The 18,641-nt window shown below is 38.2% G+C and overlaps 1 protein-coding gene across 5 annotated transcripts in view; it reads left to right on the top strand.

Annotated features, from left to right (window-relative positions):
• septin9b (septin 9b) overlaps positions 1–18,641 on the top strand; it is a 152,398-nt gene that overhangs the window by 107,933 nt on the left and 25,824 nt on the right. The gene's annotated exons all lie outside the window — the stretch shown is intronic.

The raw sequence follows: 18,641 nt of genomic DNA, 5'->3' as shown, positions 1-18,641 counted from the left end.
GCTAAGTGATAGAAAGGTGTAGAGTGTACACAAATCATCTCTGTGATTTCGAACCCAGTAATCGTGTGACTCCCTAGTGAGTGTAAGCCCGTTGGCGACCGACCCTACGCCGCCCCGCCACCAAACCCGGCACCGGGACCTCCCGCCCGAGCACGCCCAATAACATCCAGCCGCACGCGGGCCCTGCCGGGCACGCACCAGCCACGCAGACGAGCGGAGACGCCACGAAGGGCTAGGTTTCTATTAATTATGACCACTGTCGATGCGTGGCTAATGTGGCAATTTTAGGTAAGAAATGTATATACACATTTTTATAAGATTGAGGTTTTTTGAGTGACAGCAGTGAATTAGTCTTTTTTTTCTCTCTAGTTACATCTGAGATGCAATTGTTGGCTGTTTTCAACAATGTACATCGAAAATAAAGACATTGATTGACTGAAAATGGTTCAATATTAGATGAAATGTCTTGTTTTCTCATGTATATTTATAATTGTTCTTCACCAAAAAATGTTTTATCCGATTAATCGATAGAATTTTTAGTCGATTACTCGATTACTAAAATATTCGATAGCTGCAGCCCTACTTACATTTTTGCCTTTTTGAAGTTGTTTTTTTTCTCAGTCCTTTTCAAAGAGCCAAAAATAGCAAAGAGGGCGTGCTAAACCTCATGATTTGATTTCGAAGGGGAAAGTTCCGTCCAATCATCTCCCAGAAGTTGCACCAGCAACGAAATTCAGTGTATTTATTGATTTAGAGACGCAAACGCGTCATGTCGTTCAGCAGCATGCTCAGGTCTGAAGAGGTTAAAACATCTCTCTTCTTGCCCCCTATGAGCAACTAAAAATGGGGCTACCAGGTTGTCTTTCCAGCCTTGGAAACTTTTATTTTGCTGTCATTCCTGCTTGTGAGAAAGCTCTCTGTTCTCAAAGTGCTCAAAGTGACTTGAATGCAGCACAGTGATCAGAATGATCCCTCCAATTACCATCCGGTTACACAAAAGAAAGCGACACAACACCAAAATATAATAAAAATTGGGTGGCTGTCAATAGCAGATGATTATTTTTAGCATTATGAAAGTGCGTTTTACTCTCTGTGTCAAGTTAAACATTTAATTTTGTTGCCTGGAACTCCAGTCTCACCGTTCCGCAGATCAAATTTCCAGGGCGGAGCAAGCCACAGCAAACAGACAGCGGAGTGGACCAATTAGCGATGGGCAGACGTGACGTCTGTAAAGCGACAAGAAACTTAGCGCCTCGAAGTAAAAATACCAGGAGAGCAGAGAACAGAGAAGTTTATTCAATAGAGCTGGGAATCTTTGGGCACCTAACGATTCGATTACGATTACGATTCAGAGGCTCCGATTCGATTATAAAACGATTATTGATGCACCCCCCTCCTTTTTTTTTCTCTTCTTTTTATTTATTTTTTTTTTATGTTTTGTACATTACTTCCAAAATTGTTCAAAACTACTCTCAGGCTAAACCACACTACTATTTCAGTATCAAGTTAACATATAGCAGTAAACAAATATACAAAAATAACATTAAATAAAAAACTCCAGTCCCCATTCTGTATCAGCAGCTTTAAACTACATTCAATTAATTTAATGTTGTGAATCAACCATTAAATTTGTTAAAATTGCTCCCGTTATTCCATAATTTCCCTTTTGTCTACTTTCGACATGTGAAAGTTTTAAAACTATTTTAAAGATAGATTCAAGTCAATATTATACCGATTTAGGAGTATTTTAGAGAAAAAGTTAATTAGGTTTGCTTGAAAGGTTTGCTACAACAGCCTTACAGGGAAGTGTACTGCTTTAAGATGGCGGCCGTTTATAACGCCTGCATCTAGTTTTTTGTAGATGTGCTGCCCTGCTAACACTACCAAATCTATATTGCATCTAGTCTTATATAAATGATATCCACCGTAACATTATATGGATGTACTTTGGAGCAGCTTTTCGGCAGCAGTCAGGTATGTTGTTGTGTTTTTTTTATCTCGTTGCATGAGTTGAGCTAGAGCCGTGAGTTGCGCATTGGCATTACCCGAGGGGCCGGGTAATGGGAAGCATGATGTTTAGCTACTCTCACTCCGTTCCGTCCCGAAGACCAAGCGGCGCGCTGAGTGTTGTGTACTTCCGCTTTACTTCGCATATTTCAATAATCGGAATTTGGATGTTTGTGAATCGTTCTCGAATCTTCCACGGCCGAATCGCGAATAATCCAAGAATCGGAAATTTTGCACACCTCTATTATTCAACATGGCTTGCGCGAGACAGACGTTTGGTTTTAACGATTCAGTGTGTTTTTGGTCATTTAAAACTGAATTTACCGCAGATTGAAATATATTCTCGGCTCTATCGTTCGCCATCTGTGTTGTTGTGAAGACGACTTCCAACGCACAAAAGTGACGTTGCTTGTTAAGAACACGTCACGCAAATAAATTAACCTGATTACCTGGATGATTTCGTTCCGGCTCAAGAGGCCAATGAGGAGCTGGGTCCCAGACTCTTCTCATAGTGTTTGAAAAGTACAGGGAAAACAGTCCGGCTGTGACAGGCAATTCATTTTGTGTTTAATCTTATTTTATGTTGTGCTTTGTTGAAATGTCAGTACCAAATACAGTGGGGTAAATAAGTATTTAGTCAACCACTAATTGTGCAAGTTCTCCCACTTGAAAATATTAGAGAGGCCTGTAATTGTCAATATGGGTAAACCTCAACCATGAGAGACAGAATGTGGAAAAAAATAAAAAACAGAAAATCACATTGTTTGATTTTTAAATAATTTATTTGCAAATCATGGTGGAAGATGAACCTTTGGTATTGACCAAATACTTATCTCAATACTTTGTTATGTACCCTTTGTTGGCAATCACGGAGGCCAGACGTTTTCTGTAAATCTCACAAGCTTTTCACACACTGTTGCTGGTATTTTGGCCCATTCCTCCATGCAGATCTCCTCTAGAGCAGTGATGTTTTGGGGCTGTCGTTTGGCAACACGGACTTTCAACTCCCTCCACAAATTTTCTTTTTTCATTCCAGGACCTTGAAATGCTTCTTCCGAAGCCACTCCTTTGTTGCCCTGGCTGTGTGTTTGGAATCAATGTCATGCTGAAAGACCCAGCCACGTCTCTTCTTCAATGCCCTTGCTGATGGAAGGAGATTTTCACTCAAAATCTCTCGATACATGGCTCCATTCATTCTTTTCTTTACACAGATCAGTCATCCTGGTGCCTCTGCAGAAAAACAGCATGGACAGGTGTCTTTTATACCGATAATAAGTTAAAACAGGTGCCATTAATACAGGTAACGAGTGGAGCCTCGTTAAACGTCGTTAGATGAAGTTAAACCTCTTTGACAGCCAGAAATCTTGCTTGTTTGTAGGTGACCAAATACTTATTTTCCACTCTAATTTGGAAATAAATTCTTTAAAAATCAAACAATGTGATTTTCTATTTTTTTCCACATTCTGTCTGTCATGGTTGAGGTTTACCCATGTTGACAATTACAGGCCTCTCTAATATTTTCAAGTGGGAGAACTTGCACAATTGGTGGTTGACTAAATACTTATTTGCCCCACTGTAAATATGATCAAATATATATTTTTTTGTCATTATAAGTAAATACAACAAAAATACAAATCTAAGAAATTGTTATTGGCTTGTTTTGCGTGATATTCAAATATATAGACATTAAATTTTATTTTTATAATAATAATCTGTTTCGGTTTTCGGCCTTGGTTTTCTCATACGTTTTTCCATTTCGGCCAAGAATGACCATTTCTGTGAATCCCTAGTTGAAATAGGTATTTTTGTTCTCACATTCTAATGCTGAAAGTTGACCTTTCTGATAATTTTGTCTGTCCTTTAGCATAAATTGCTAGTGATTGAAAATGTAGCTAAATTTGGCAGACACAGTGTTAATTTGGCAACGCTAGCTGTGCTTTTGTAAACAAGTTCCTTTGTGTTTGTAACAATATTGTTAGAGGAGATTAAGTACCCTGCTGTTAAACGGTATATTTTTCCATGCTGAAAGCCTGTCAAGGTACCACTCGAGTACCGTAGTTGTACAGTAGTTGTTCCTCATGTTGAATCTAACTTCGAAGTCCTGCTTTTCTGTCATATGTGAACCAGTCATATTGAAATTTGGTAGCTATGTAGCATGAGACAGTCTGTATCGATACTGGAGCCTTATTTTTTTAAAAACTTTTTTTTTTTGTATCAGTGCTGATTAATTGTGCACTTATCATTGTCTGTGTTAGTACATAAGTAAAGGGCATGTTCGCACAGCATTCAACCTGTCGTATGCTGTAGTACACACATGCCTGTTCCCTTTGAGAAGTCCTTGGTGTCCAGAAATTTCAGAAACTGTCCTTTAAAGAGTTAATACAGACGATCAGTATCAAGAAAAGCAATGTGTTCTTCATCTGGTTTTACTCACACTTGGGCTGCAGTTGTACGATATTTGGTGGAAAATAGAAACTTGAGATGTTTTTTTTTTTTCGTTTTTACCTGTATCTACAGAACTGTAGATACAGTATAGATTAGGATGCTTTAGACAAATTCCAATTAAAAATGGGGTGTGGTGTAAAATGTAAACCAAAACTTAATTTAATGAATCACAAATCCTTTTTAACCTATAGTATGTACTGTAGGCCTACAGTATATTGAAATCACCTTCACAAGGCCTTAAGCCGTTTTCCACTTACTAAACCTCATGCCCCTACATTTATTATCCTGGGAGCCATAAAGGAGACTAATTGATCAATGTGAACGTCAATCCATCCATCAATTTTCTATAGTGCGTGTCCTCATTCGGATTGTTGGTTGCTCCCTCGTCTGGTTGTCAGTCAAACACAGGTCAATCAAGAAAAACATGCACGTAATCAGGTATCCAGCCTTAGGTCAATTAGATTTTTGTATTTTGAGTTGGAGATTTCAGTTTTCAGTAGATAGTTGTAACTGCAAGGTAAATGCACATAAAGCCAGCAATAGGCTCATCTTTCTATGGTTGGTATCTCTAGGGCAGCTATGATGTGGGGGGAAAAAAGCAACAAGGCAAAAAAATAATTTGCTTTAACTGTGATGCTCACTAACTAAATCTTTGCTGATTTGTCATCTGATTTTGTACATTGCAGTGGTCCAAAGTCATTTTTTTTCCTTGGAAAAATGCTTGACACCAGCAGTATTTGACTTAAAACTTTCCATTGTGACTGTCTTGAAGTGTTGCAAAATGTTGCTTCCAGATGCTTCAAAATTACAATTTATCACATACTTTATGCAGTTATTTTGAATTGACGTCCGGTCGTGCATAGGTTCCTTCCATATTGCATCCTTTTTTGTACTTTATACTTGGTGTATGTGTGATTTACTGTGCACTATTTCTGCAGAAAGTCTGAACTATTTGTCGTTTAATAGTTCCCCTTCTGGCTTTACCCTCTGACTTCCCTCACCATGTGTTTCACATATGAGCCTCCACCACTGGGACCTCCCCACAGTGTTGGCCTTGCTTTGTCATTTCTCTCAGGAGGAGCTGTGTACATCGATTTAAAGGAATAATGACGTTTAGGTCATTTGTTTGTGGATCAATGGTCTTTTGAAAGAGACAAAATTATTTAAAAAAATAAAAAAATCCTCAAAGGGTGAATTTTGGCCACTTGGTTCTAGGGACATTTTTTTTTCTCCTAAATTGAGCAACTTAGATTATTCTTCAGAGTAAAGGGAAGAGAACAAAAGCCAGGAAATCAGATATGTTCGGATAGAAGTCATTCCTCTTCCAATGGTGGATACAAATCTGACGTTTTTGGATATGTGCCAGAGTGAGTGAAGCTGAAAAATACACATATCAAATATTGGGGGTGTGTATTGCCTCATATCTGGCAATACGATTCGTATCAAGATTCACGGGTCACAATTCGATTCCGATCAATCATACTGTACTTGAAGATGATTATTGCAATATATGTACCGTATTGGGCCGAATATAAGACGGCCCTGATTACAGGACGACCTCTTTTTCAAGACTGAAGTTTGAAAAAAAGACTTTTTGAATGCCAAATTAATTTTTAAACAAAAAATAATTACAGTACATCCAAAACAAATGATTATAACAATATATTTGAGAGAAAAAGCATGTTATTTTGCCTCATTCAAATTTAAATATGTAAACTAAAGTGCAATCACATTCGTAAATGAATAGTTTCTGGTTTTTGAAATGTAAATAAACCGATCTATTGTGATAAAACAACAAAATTGCAATAACTGCATTAACCATCAAAGTGAAGTCTAACTGTAACTGTAGTCTTGAAACAAATCTGAATAAGCAAAAACATTGCAATAAAACAATGCAAACTTGTTAATCTTGAGAGTAGCTGAGATCTGTCATGACAGAACATCGATTAAATGATATCTGGCGCCATATAGCGTCGTGAATGGGTATACTGTCTAGACCGCGAATATAAGACGATCCCCTCTTTTTCAGTCTTATTTCAATGCAAAAAACACAGTCTTATATTTGGGCTAATACGGTATATCACCTTAGAAAAAACAAGTCAAAATGAACATAAGTACATTTATGTCAATTTATTCCGGAAACTTCATCCAGCACTCAAGTAAAAATGCTTGTGTTTCATTTTTGAACAACATATGGCTTCCATTATAGCATTTTCTCTTTTTAAGTGCAAACCTGCTTTAGTCCAAACTTGCTTAAATGCAGGATTCTAAAAACTCCATGCCTCTGATTTTGCAGTCAAAGCCAAAATAAGACCAAATTTCGGACTCATAAAAGGACTAATACGAGCAACCACTTGAGGGTGACGTCCACAAATCTCTACTTGGATTAGTCTAATGTTGTTGTTACTTCAGCAGACTGCAAGGCAATGCTGCTGCGCGCTGCTAATTACTGGACGGGAGTAGAAGTGCACCCATTGAATTGTTTATTTCCACCAAAAACACACTTGTAAGGATCGATACAGACAAATTTTGAATCGATACGAGAATTGTATGACGTAATATCGTGCTATTTCTCCGAATCATTTTTTTTTAACACCCCTATAGAATCACCAATCATCATCAATACGAAAAATACACAGCCACGCATACCAAAACATTACAACACATTAAACAAATAACCACGGTAATTATAATCCATTGTTGAATTTCTTGTGTCCAATCACCAATTTACGAAAACATTCAGAACTCAATGTGGGGAGGGCACCCTCATGAGTGTAAGCTCATGGCCCAAAAATGGTCAGTATTATAAGCTTATTTATTTGGTATTGTTTGCTTATGTGTTGTCACGACTTGGGTTTTCACACTTATGGAGGTATTTTTGTGCAATTTGCAGCATATCTGACTTGTGAAAAGCAGCAATTTTCTAAAATTACTATTGTTTTCAGAGTAGAATTGCATCAACACTAAAAATAGTTAACTTTTGTCTTTTATTGGTTGTCCAGAAATCACAAACAAATGGCTTAGCATGCAGATGACTGTTTTTTTTAAAGACTTTTTTGCAGGCACCAGTTTGTATTGAAAAAAAAATTGTGTGTAAATATCACAGTGTGCAGACAAATGTCCAGTCCTTCAATGTTATTGGAGCAGGTAATTCATCATCTTCTATCCTACATGGATCCCTCAATCGACAGCTACCCGGCTAAACTATTGCGGCACAGGTTATTATCCATGCGTTTTCAGTGAGGAAAGCTTTTCAACACCAAGTCACACCATCTGCTTTTCACCACATTACCCCCACAGAGGTTAAAACTCTTTGTGGGGCAGCATAGGGCTGAAAGATGAAAAGGGCCAGGAGCATTCTTTAGAGCTTTTCTGAAGTGCCGATGTCTGTTTGTGGCAGCTGTGACCGTCATCGACAGGCCCCCTTCTCATCATGTGGTGTTGGGAAAGACATGGGGATTTGTAGACATGTTCTGTGTGTGTGAAATCACAGGCATGGGTATAAGTAACAATGTCGGTTAGTGTGTCAAATGCACCAGCCACAGTAAGCGTACACACAGTGTTTTTTCCCCACTTTGTGTTTAGTTTGCATTTTAATAACTTGTAAGAATGTTGAATTTTTTTCAAGAATTTTTTTCTATCTCATTTTATGATGAATTCCTTCAGTATTTGTCATCACAAAATGCAGAGAAACATAACATTTCTTTTAAATACATTTTACAAGACATTCAGTTCCAACTTGCAAGCCAACTACTAAAAGATTTAACAGTAATCCCTTCCAAATTGTGCGTGGCCCAAAACTTTTTGGTCCCTTGCTGCAAGAAGTGACTGACTGGAAAATGTGAAAATACTTGGACGGTTCACAAATGCTTTTGTGTCAGCACTTAGGTCGCCTTTTTGGCCAGAGCAGCCCCAATATGTTTTGTGAAATATTTTCATTTGATGGCCACAGTGGCTGCAGTGTAACATTATCCCATGTTTTGAGCTGCTTAGAATTTATTCCTTCATTTATTTCAAATAAATAAAAACAAATGTCTTTAATAACTAACCTAACCATCTTTTTCCTCGGCAGGCAGAAAGTGGAAGGATCATACCCTCATTTTATAGTTTCACCGATGCGCCAACATTGTAAAAGAAAGAGTTGGGGAAAATATGTGAGGGCAGACCAAGATAAATACAGTACATGAACACCTACAGGAAAGGGGGAAATTCAGTCAAGGTGAACCAGGGCAAAAATCCAGGGGTTTCCTCTCATGAGAGCCATGTTTTCTTTTTCTAAATAGCAGACGCTCCTAAGTGCAGACAGTGTTTAAGAGCTGTCAGTAGCCATTTGAGTAGAAAAGCAGATAACCTTAACCTGCAGGGAGATTTTTAAATGGAGAAAAGCATAGGATTCAACTGTACTATTTGTGACCCAAATAAATGCCTCCCTCATATGTCATTAAACCATTCATAAATGCTGTCAAACAGTCAGTATCCCTACATCTGGGGATTCATTTCTTATTCTGTGAGATGATCTATATGCCTGTGTGCGGGAACAGGGGAATTAAAGTTATTTATGCAGTCTTATGTCACGGCAGTCGCATCAAGTCACACCGCAGTAAACATTCATCTTAGTGACAGAACTATTTAAATTCTTGAACATCATCAGATTCAGTTTTATTTGCTCTGTGACTAATAATGAGAAACATCTTTATTGGCCACGTATGGTAAGTATAATAGTAAATATAGGGGCTTCACACACAAGCACAAAACCGCACCAGCTAGCTGTTAGCATGTTAGCAGGATACTTCCTGGTTTACTGAAACGCTGAGACCATAACATTTATTAATCAGCTGCGCTTCTAAGAGCACACACACACACAGCCGGATTAATGTTGGAAAGAGTTGTAGAGGTAATATAAACAATAATACAAATATGAGGCTGTACTTTTAACAATTCAAATTCCAGTGGAGTCTGACCTTGTTGCTCCACAATGTTCTTCTATTCTTGATATTTTTTGCATCCGTCATTAAGGTTAGTTTTTACAAATTATGCTCAATGGGCCGGGAAAAAAAAAAACTACTCTAGTTCGAAACAGTTCTATACAGTGGTATGAAAAAGTATCTGAACCTTATGGAATTTCTCACATTTCTGTATAAAATCACCAACAGTGTCTGCTTTAACGAAAACCACCCAAACATTTATAGGTTTTCATATTTTAATGAGGATAGCATGCAAACAATGACAGAAAGGGGAAAAATAAGTTGGTGAACTCTGCCTAAGGAGACTTAAAGAGCAACTGAAACCAATTTTTACCAAACAATTTAAGTCAGGTATGTGCCCACTCATTGACGAGTGGTTTAAAGCTGCCCTGCCCCTTATAAAACACACAACTGGTAAGAAGTGTCTTGAGGAGAAGCATTGTCTGATGTGCATCATGGCTCGGTCAAAAGAGCTGTCTGAAGACCTGCCATCAAGGATTGTTGATTTGTATAAAGCTGGGAAAGGATACAAAACCATCTCTAAAAGTCTGGATGTTCATCAATCTGCAGTCAGAAAAGTTGTCTACAAATGGAGAGAGTTTGGCACAGTTGCTTCTCTCCCAAGGAGTGACCGTCCACCAAAGATGACGCCAAGAGTTCAGCGCAGAATAGTCAGAGAGGTAAAAAAAGAACCCTAGAGCGTCTGCTAAATACTTACAGAAATCACTGGCACAGTACAACATCTCTGTACACACATCAACTATATGGAAAACTATGGCCAAGAATCGTGTTTATGGGAGTACTCCACGGAAGAAGTCACTGCTGTCTAAAAAAAACCCCATTGTTGCTCGTTTAATGTTCGCAAAAAGGCACTTGTACACTCCACAGAAGTTTTGACAAAAATATTTTATAGAGTGATGAAACCAAAGTTGAATTGTTTGGGAGTAACACTCAACGTCATGTGTGGAGAAAAAAATGGAAAAGCTCAGCAACATCGACACCTCATCCCAAACTGTGGAGCATCATGATTTGTGGCTGTTTGCTGCCTCGGGGCCTGGACAACTTGCAATCATTAATGGAAGAATGAATTCAAAAGTTTATCAGGATGTTTTGCAGGAAAACCTGAGGCCGTCTGTCCGACAGTTGAAGCCAAAAAGAGGATGGATGCTGCAACAAGACAATGATCCAAAACACAAGTAAATCAACTTCAGAATGATTTCAGAAGAACAAAATACACGTTCTGTACTGGCTAAGTCAAAGTCCAGACTTGAACCCAATGGAACTACAGCACTTTTGTAGAGAAGAATGGGCCAAGATTAGTCCTGATCGATGTGCCAGACTTATCTGCAGCTACAGGAAGCATTTGGTTGAAGTTATTGCTGCCAAGGGGGGGCACAAAATATTAAATGTGATGGTTTACGTACTTTCCCATACAATGACAAAAGCGGGAATTATTTTCCCACTTTTGTCATTGTTTGCATACTATCCTCATTAAAATATGAAAACCTATAAATGTTTGGGGGGTTTTAGTTAAAGCAGACACTTTTTTTCATCTGTGTGATTTTGACAAAGATCAGATCTCATTTGATTTTATGCAGAAATGTGAGAAATTCCAAAAGGTTCAGATACTTTTTCATACCACTATATGTGGCCCACAGGCCATACTTTGCTTATCTTTACTTGACTGTACTTAGGCACAGGGATAACTTCGGTGTTTAGAGTATTTTGTTTTCATCTGTAAACTTGAGTTTATTTTATATTTCTTCTATATGGCATGTGATAGCATTGTTTGTAAAATGAGCGGAAAAAAACATTCTGCTCATTCACATAAATCCTTCTTTTTTAATGTTAACTACCAGTCATGCACCACAATACCACACTAAGGCAGTTGCATCATTAGAGTTAATGATGTGTTGTCTATTCCATGAGTCATTTTCCCCATTTTTCTCCACTGCTGTTTTTCCTCCTGGAACGATTTTTATATGCAACTAATGCCTTGAATATAAATGAGCATTAAAATATATTATGTCCATTAATTTTTTTGGGGAGTATGACCTAGTATGGATGTTCATGTGTGCCTGACTCGAGGTCCATATAATTTTGGATGAGAGAGTGGAATTGTCTTTGATGGGATCTGTCCACTCATGCAAAAATTAAAGCTTGAACTCATCTCCAGCCAGCTCAACCCTCAGATAATCCTCTTTAAAGTCACAAGGTGAAGACAAAAATCATCTGTTATGATGTTTTTTTTGGATGAAGTCTGTCGTAGTCTGAACATCTGCTTTTAGTTGACATTGTTTTTATTAAGGGAGTTGAATGATGGAATGTTGTCAGTGGCTCAAAAATGTTAATGTGTTTTATTGTGAGGGGTCAGGTGTTGATTATACAGTGGACCAGAAAGGAAGCAGTGGAAATAAGAGTCATCGGTGTCAGCGATAAACTGCTACCATCATAAAAAAAGTGACCTTTGTAGAAAAAAAACTCTCTTCATATTACCACCAAAGCAGTTGACTTTGATGTGTAGGTGACATAAAATGTCTTCACACCCTTGTGTAAAAGCCTGGTTTATATATATTTGTGTAATTTTTCAAATTGTTAAAATTTAGTAGATCTGCTATCTGTAGGTACATTCTTATGTAGGATTTTACCCCGGAGAGTTGTACTGTTGTGTGTTTGAATGTTATGTTCAAATTTGCATGTTCTGCATTATAGTGGTGGTATGAGTCACACTTTATGTCTGTGTTCATCTGTCGCACAGTTACTCATCCGGAAAGGCCGTACATGTGGCAAAGGTCGTTAATGTCGTTGTCTTTGTGCCGCATTAGAACGCTCTAATTAAGACGTGACTCACGAGACGCCCTTGCAGCCTTGACACTTCCCAAATTCATAATTATGTGTTAGGCAGCATAGAAACGGTACAAATGGCCTGCTCATTGTAGCCCCCTCCAGGCTGAATTTATTCTTAATTTTTAGGGACAACAGTTCAAACAAAGCGGGTCATACTTGATTTCCCTGCATATGTCCAAGCTTGAATTGGATTGTTGTTGTTTATGCACTTGTCCCTGCCAGTTTTTCTCTATTCTTAGAAACACGAATCTATGTCTGCAGATGGTCACTGTGCCTGGGGGTTGCTTGGCCACAGACCTGAAGCATGTTAGTACAGCTCATTTACAGCATCTCTCCTGTTAGCAAGACTGGGACGACCAGTCTAGTGGAAGGCCCAGGGAAATTATTCTGTTGGAAAACTCATCACATCGACAAAAGATAAATGGGACTCATCCTCAGTCTACATTTCCCGTCAAGGGGTTCCTTGAGGACAGCGACGTGGCTCAAAATAAGATCCAGCCCACCATCAGGCTCTATTCAGAGGATTCATGTTACAGTGTGAATTAATCTGCATTCCTTACTGTCAGGATTGCCTTTTGCTTGACCTTTGTCCTCCTTGACCTGACCCATTTCAAGATCTTACACTCCGAGAGAATTTATAAGGGGCAACCGGTACCACTTTATTTGACAGCGGCGTCATAAGACTGTAATAAGACCGTCATAATGATGACATGACACTGTCATGAGCATTAATGACTGCTTATGACAGATGTCATTTAGTGTCATCCAGCAAATTATCTCACTCTTGAATGGCTGTAAAAAATCCAAGCTGGACATAATTAGAGATAGTGACAAAATGATAGTGACCGGATGACACTTAATGACATCCGTCATAAGCATTCATAAATGCCAATGACATTGTCAAAATTATGACGGTCTTATGACAGTATTATGACGCTGTTGTCAAATAAAGTGTTACCTATTAACCCAAATAAACCAACAAAAAAGCTGCACTGGACTATAAACCACAGGATTCATAATAAGTGAAAAAAGTAGCAGCTTATTGTCCGAAAATTACGGTAAATACATTGTTTTCGATACTAAGTTGACAGTGATACCAACAGTTCACAAGAACAACAAAAATAATTAGGACTGCGGGTATGGAGAATTATTGGGTATTGAGTATTATTAGAAATGATTATCCCACTGGTTTTCCCACTGCTTAGTCATTACGAAAAACCCATAAGTATTTTTCCTCGGATTTTGGGGGTATCAAATCATTTGATTGTTTTTCAAGAATGTGGATCGCTTCTCTAAACTTAAAGGCACCCCCTAAAAGATTATATATTAGTTCTTATCACTTCGTTGATATGAAACCCACCGAAAAACATCCTTTCCCGCAACTTTGGTTGTGTTGTTGTAGTAGCAGCTACAACAGCAGCACTAATTGTACTAAAAATAATTAAACTGCATAATCACAATCATCATCGTACCATCAATAGCAAATGCAATAAGTCATTTCATGCGCCAGATTTTAGGTTTCGTATTTTTGGAGAAGATACCTTCCATAACACAGCGGTAGCATGACCACACGAACGCCCGGTACCCTCGATACATGTACAGCCTGCAGTTTCGACGTTTCCCTCCATTGTTACCAACACCCATGCTTTGTAGTAAGTAGCATTGAGGCGCTGGCTTGGTTCCACATCAGCCTTCATGATAACAAAATTCCAGTGTTCGTGTATGAGGGGACATCTATCTTTGTGGTTGTGCAGGTACTGGAATGCCTCAGAGCTTTTCAGGTTCCTGCCAAAGAGTCAATAAAATTCAACAATATTTTGGTCACCGTCGGCCATTTCTATGTTGTCCTCTAGGAGTGGGGACCCCTTGATACCTCACGATACGATTTGCGATACAAAGCTCACGATAACGATGATCTGACGATATGGCGGTACAACGATTATCGATACATTGGTCAGCAAATCATTCAAGGATATTCTACAAACAACTTATAAACAGAAAAACAAGCTTCTGCTGTAAATTGGAATGAGCTGCCATCCTTCCCACTTCAAACGGATTGAACGGCTATGGCCTGTAGTGGCAGCCAAAGCCAGGCAATGAGGTAATTTTCGGCCATTTAAGGACATTTACCTGTTGATTTTCAGTTACTTCCTGTTGATTTTTGGGGTATTTTATTGGCTTCTTCCTGTTTATTTTGAGTTACAGAACAAGAAGTGACCTGGGAATTACCCAAATGAATAGGCAGTGACTTAAACTAAACAGAAAATCACCTGTAAAAGCCCCAAAATGAACAGCAAGTGGCCTGTAAATGCCCTGAAAATCGGACAGAATGACTGTGAATGCTCTGGTTTCGAAGGAACGAACGTTCCCAGTCTAAACGGATTGGGCGTCAAGCACCGTCAATGCAGCCTTAGAGTTAACTTAGACACAATAATGGTGGAAGATTTTGGTAGCAACTTGTTGGTTCATTTTTATTTATTTTTTTAGACATTGACACCTTTTTAAAACGATATCTCAATTCTTGGCAGGAGCATATCGATAACCTTTTGGGATACAAAGTATCACGATATATCACCATTTCGATATTTTGACACACCCCCTATTGTCTTCCCATGTCGATATGGCAGAATGATGCGGTATTTCCAAATAGTGTTTTTTCAGGGCTTTTAGTGAGTGATATCACTCCATTGCCGTTGCTGTCAATGTTAAATAACGTGAAAACGGAAGTCGAAAGCAGAAAGCAGGAAGTAAAGCATAAGTACCTCGAAAACTTGTCTATTAATTTGCCAAGAATCTAGATTGGCTTTCTACCCGCTTTTGGATCGTTAACGGAAGTTGCAACAGTGTATCACAACAGTGAGTACACCCCTCGCATTTCTGACTTGTATATCTTTTCATGGGACAACACTGACAAAGTGACACTTTGACACAATGAAAAGTAGTCTGTGTGCAGCTTTATATAATAGAGTTAATTTATTTTCCCCTCAAAATAACTTAAAATATAGCCATTAATATCTAAACCCCCAGGCAACAAAAGTGAGTTCACTGCATAGAAACTACGTACATCCCTAAATGTCCAAACTGAGTACTGCTTGTCATTTTCCCTCCAAAATGTCATGTGACTCGTTACAGAAGTCCTGTCACACAAGAAAGCCCACAAACAGTTTGCTGAAGACAAGTCAACAAAGCACATGGATTACTGAAACCATGTCCTATGGTCTCATGAGATGGCGGGCTTTCTTGTGTACCGTCTTCAGAAGAGGCTTCCTCCTGGGGTGACAGCCATGCACACCAATTTGCTATAGAGTGCGGCGTATGGTCTGAGCACTAACAGGCTGAGCCCTCACCTCTTCAATCTCTGCAGCAATGCTGACAGCACTCCTGTAACGAGTCACATGACATTTTGGAGGGAAAATGACAAGCACTAATCAATTTGGACATTTAGGGATGTACGTTTTTTTAAAGGAGTGTACTCACTTTTGTTGCCAGGGGTTTGGATATTAATAGCTATATTTTGAGTTATTTTGAGGGGAAAATAAATTATTATATAAGCTGAACACACACACTACTTTTCATTGTGTCATAGTGTCGTTTTGTCAGTATTGTCCAATGAAAACATATATTTAAATATCTGCAAAAATGCAAGGGGTGTACTCACTTTTGTGATACACTGTATATATGATTAGATAACCCACACGTGGGAAAGTTGGGTGTTACACCTGCATATTTTTAGAATATAATACATAAAAAGAATGTTAAAGGCTCTTTTGTTGCATTGAACTTCATTCTACTATCATTCTGTTGTGGTTTGTCTGTATTTACTAAGATTTGGCCAAAACACAGTGGTAACATTCATGCTGTAAAATCAGGTGGGAGTTGTGAGATGAAATGCACTGAAAGATCCTACAGAGCCTCCAAGTACTTTACAGTAGGTGTGGTGCACCCTCGTGTATGCTCCCAAACTACGGCTCTTTTGTCTTTTATTAGAGAGAAGGCTAAGGGGGATTGAGTGGAGGGAACATGAGAACATCCTTGTTCTGTCAAATTTTGCACACAAGCATGCTGCAAAAAGTTTTGGGGCCTCAATGAAAACACTATTTGATACTGCTCTAATGTTCTTTGAAGGACTCCATGCTGGACCACTCAAATATATATTTATAGATATATATATTCTAGTTTCTGTCAGGAACCAACAATACTGGAACACAATTCTGTTTCATATGTCTTAGATGATGGACCCTTCAATTTGGACACCAACACAACTAATGGAATTAAAGAGTTGTTTTGAAAAATTCAGCCTTCGATTAGTAATGGTTGATTTTGATTGACATTGTCAAAGTTAGTGATTTAACGATATGTTTATTATTGTAGCTTTAGTTTGTAGCCATGTGGAATTGTACTGCAACATAATGACAGCAGTTTCTAATAAAGCTTCTTGGAAAGCCTTTTTTCCCCATTTCAGATGATGCCCCATTTAGAAGAAGCATGCATTTGTGGCATGGCCGCCAGTGTAAAATTTCCCAAATGTTCGCTGCCCAATGCCAAACAGCTTATTCTGATGTTTCTTTTGACTTGTGTGGTAAGCTTCCCTGGATTGGATGATTGAAGGCTTACAACTACAAGTAACTATAACTTTTAACGTTTTAACAGGCATTCTAAACTTCCTGTTTTTGCGGAACTGTTTGTAGGCTTGTGCCCTTATGAGATGACTGTATGATAACCTTACGCCAAAATATCAGTTTCACGGTATCATGGTATTGCAATTACAGCTCTACAATGTGTTGCTTTGAGATATATGGCTTTAAAAGACAAAAAACCTTTTTTTTTTTTTTTTTTTTTTTTAATTGAACAGGATTTATATCAGCAAATTGGAACATATCTACGTTAGGTTAAAATAAATAAATAACAAAAAAAATAACATTTTCTAAGTAAAATTGAAATAAATGTAGTCCTTTAGGTGAGCCTAAACCCACAGCCACAGCTCAACATTACTACCGTCAGAATAAAAATAATTATTTTTCATAAAAGTCACGTGTGTATGACTCGTGTCATGTTTACATTACACACACACACACACACACACACACACACACACACACACACTTTCTCAACACAGACAGTTGCCAGTGAGAAAAAAAACCACCACATATTTTACCACCGCTAGACACACTAAACACAATGGAGTTAACTCTCGCAGCTGGTGGGAAACGTTCATGACAGTGTTGACTAACCGTTTATTTTGTATAAATGCGAAATCATATTGGAGGTATTGCCTCCTCAGCCACCACCCTCCGCAAACATGATTTACCTGTCTGTTGGCCCTCCTCCCGTCTGTAACTTTTCTGTAGCCGAAGTATTCCCATACCAGTGATTTAGTTTTCTTCGATGGGACAAAAAGTTTCACCTCCTCCAGCCATCATGTAGCACAGCTGACTCACTGACATTGCGCAACAACCGGTGGGGCCGAGTTGAGCCTTGCAGTTGGAAGCAAGGGATTTCTCCCTGCATTTTTGGGTTATAAAAAATAGTCAATACCGTTGGGACGGTATGACAGAAAGTTTTTGCGGTTTTGAAATCGTGATGTTTTCATGCCATGGTATACCTTGAAACCGGTAATTGGCATATGTCTAACTGTTTGTAGGACTCTCAGAAATCCATATCAAGGTGCAGAATTGGCAAAAGTTAGATGTGGGAAGAGTAACCAAAAATGTTTACTCAAGTAATAGTAGTATAACTTCTAAATAAAACGGTATTACTCAAGTAAAAGCAGTCATCCAAATATTTACTGAAGTACAAATAAAAAAGGTTTTAAAAAAAGTAAGAAAACAATGAAGAATGAAAGAATGAAAATATTCATGTAATGAGTAACATTGTGGGTAGCTTCTTACAATGTCTGATTTAAAAAAAAAAGAAGTTATTTTTCTTCTCAGCACAACTTCATCTACATTAAGTGTTATTATACTGTACTATAAGCTATTGCATGACTATATTAGGCCCAAAAAATAAACTAAATCATGGAAATCAGTTGAGAAAAATCAAACATTGGTCATTTTAAGAGCATAAGTGCCCTCTCGTGGAGAAAACAAATTGTTACCTCTGTTTGGTATAATTGAGTCATGTGGTTATTGTTGCGACGTCACAGTGGTGAAACTGAGACAACCACTGTCGGCATCTCTGGCAAAAATAAAGTCAATATGTTGAACAATAAGTAAAATGTAACAACTCTAGTGTAGCCAAAAGTGGTGGCGTAATAGTAGTCTTTCTTCTACTCAAGTAAAGGTAAAGTATTGCATTGTAAAATTACTCTAAGAAATACATTTTTCTCAAAGTTTCTCAAGTATATGTAACGGAGTTACTATCCACCTCTGGCAAAAGTAG

Source organism: Corythoichthys intestinalis, chromosome 8, assembly GCF_030265065.1.
Source record: "Corythoichthys intestinalis isolate RoL2023-P3 chromosome 8, ASM3026506v1, whole genome shotgun sequence".
NCBI lineage: Eukaryota > Metazoa > Chordata > Actinopteri > Syngnathiformes > Syngnathidae > Corythoichthys > Corythoichthys intestinalis.
The sequence above is the reverse complement of the archived record's forward strand: the minus strand, read 5'-3'. Positions and strand labels throughout refer to the sequence as shown.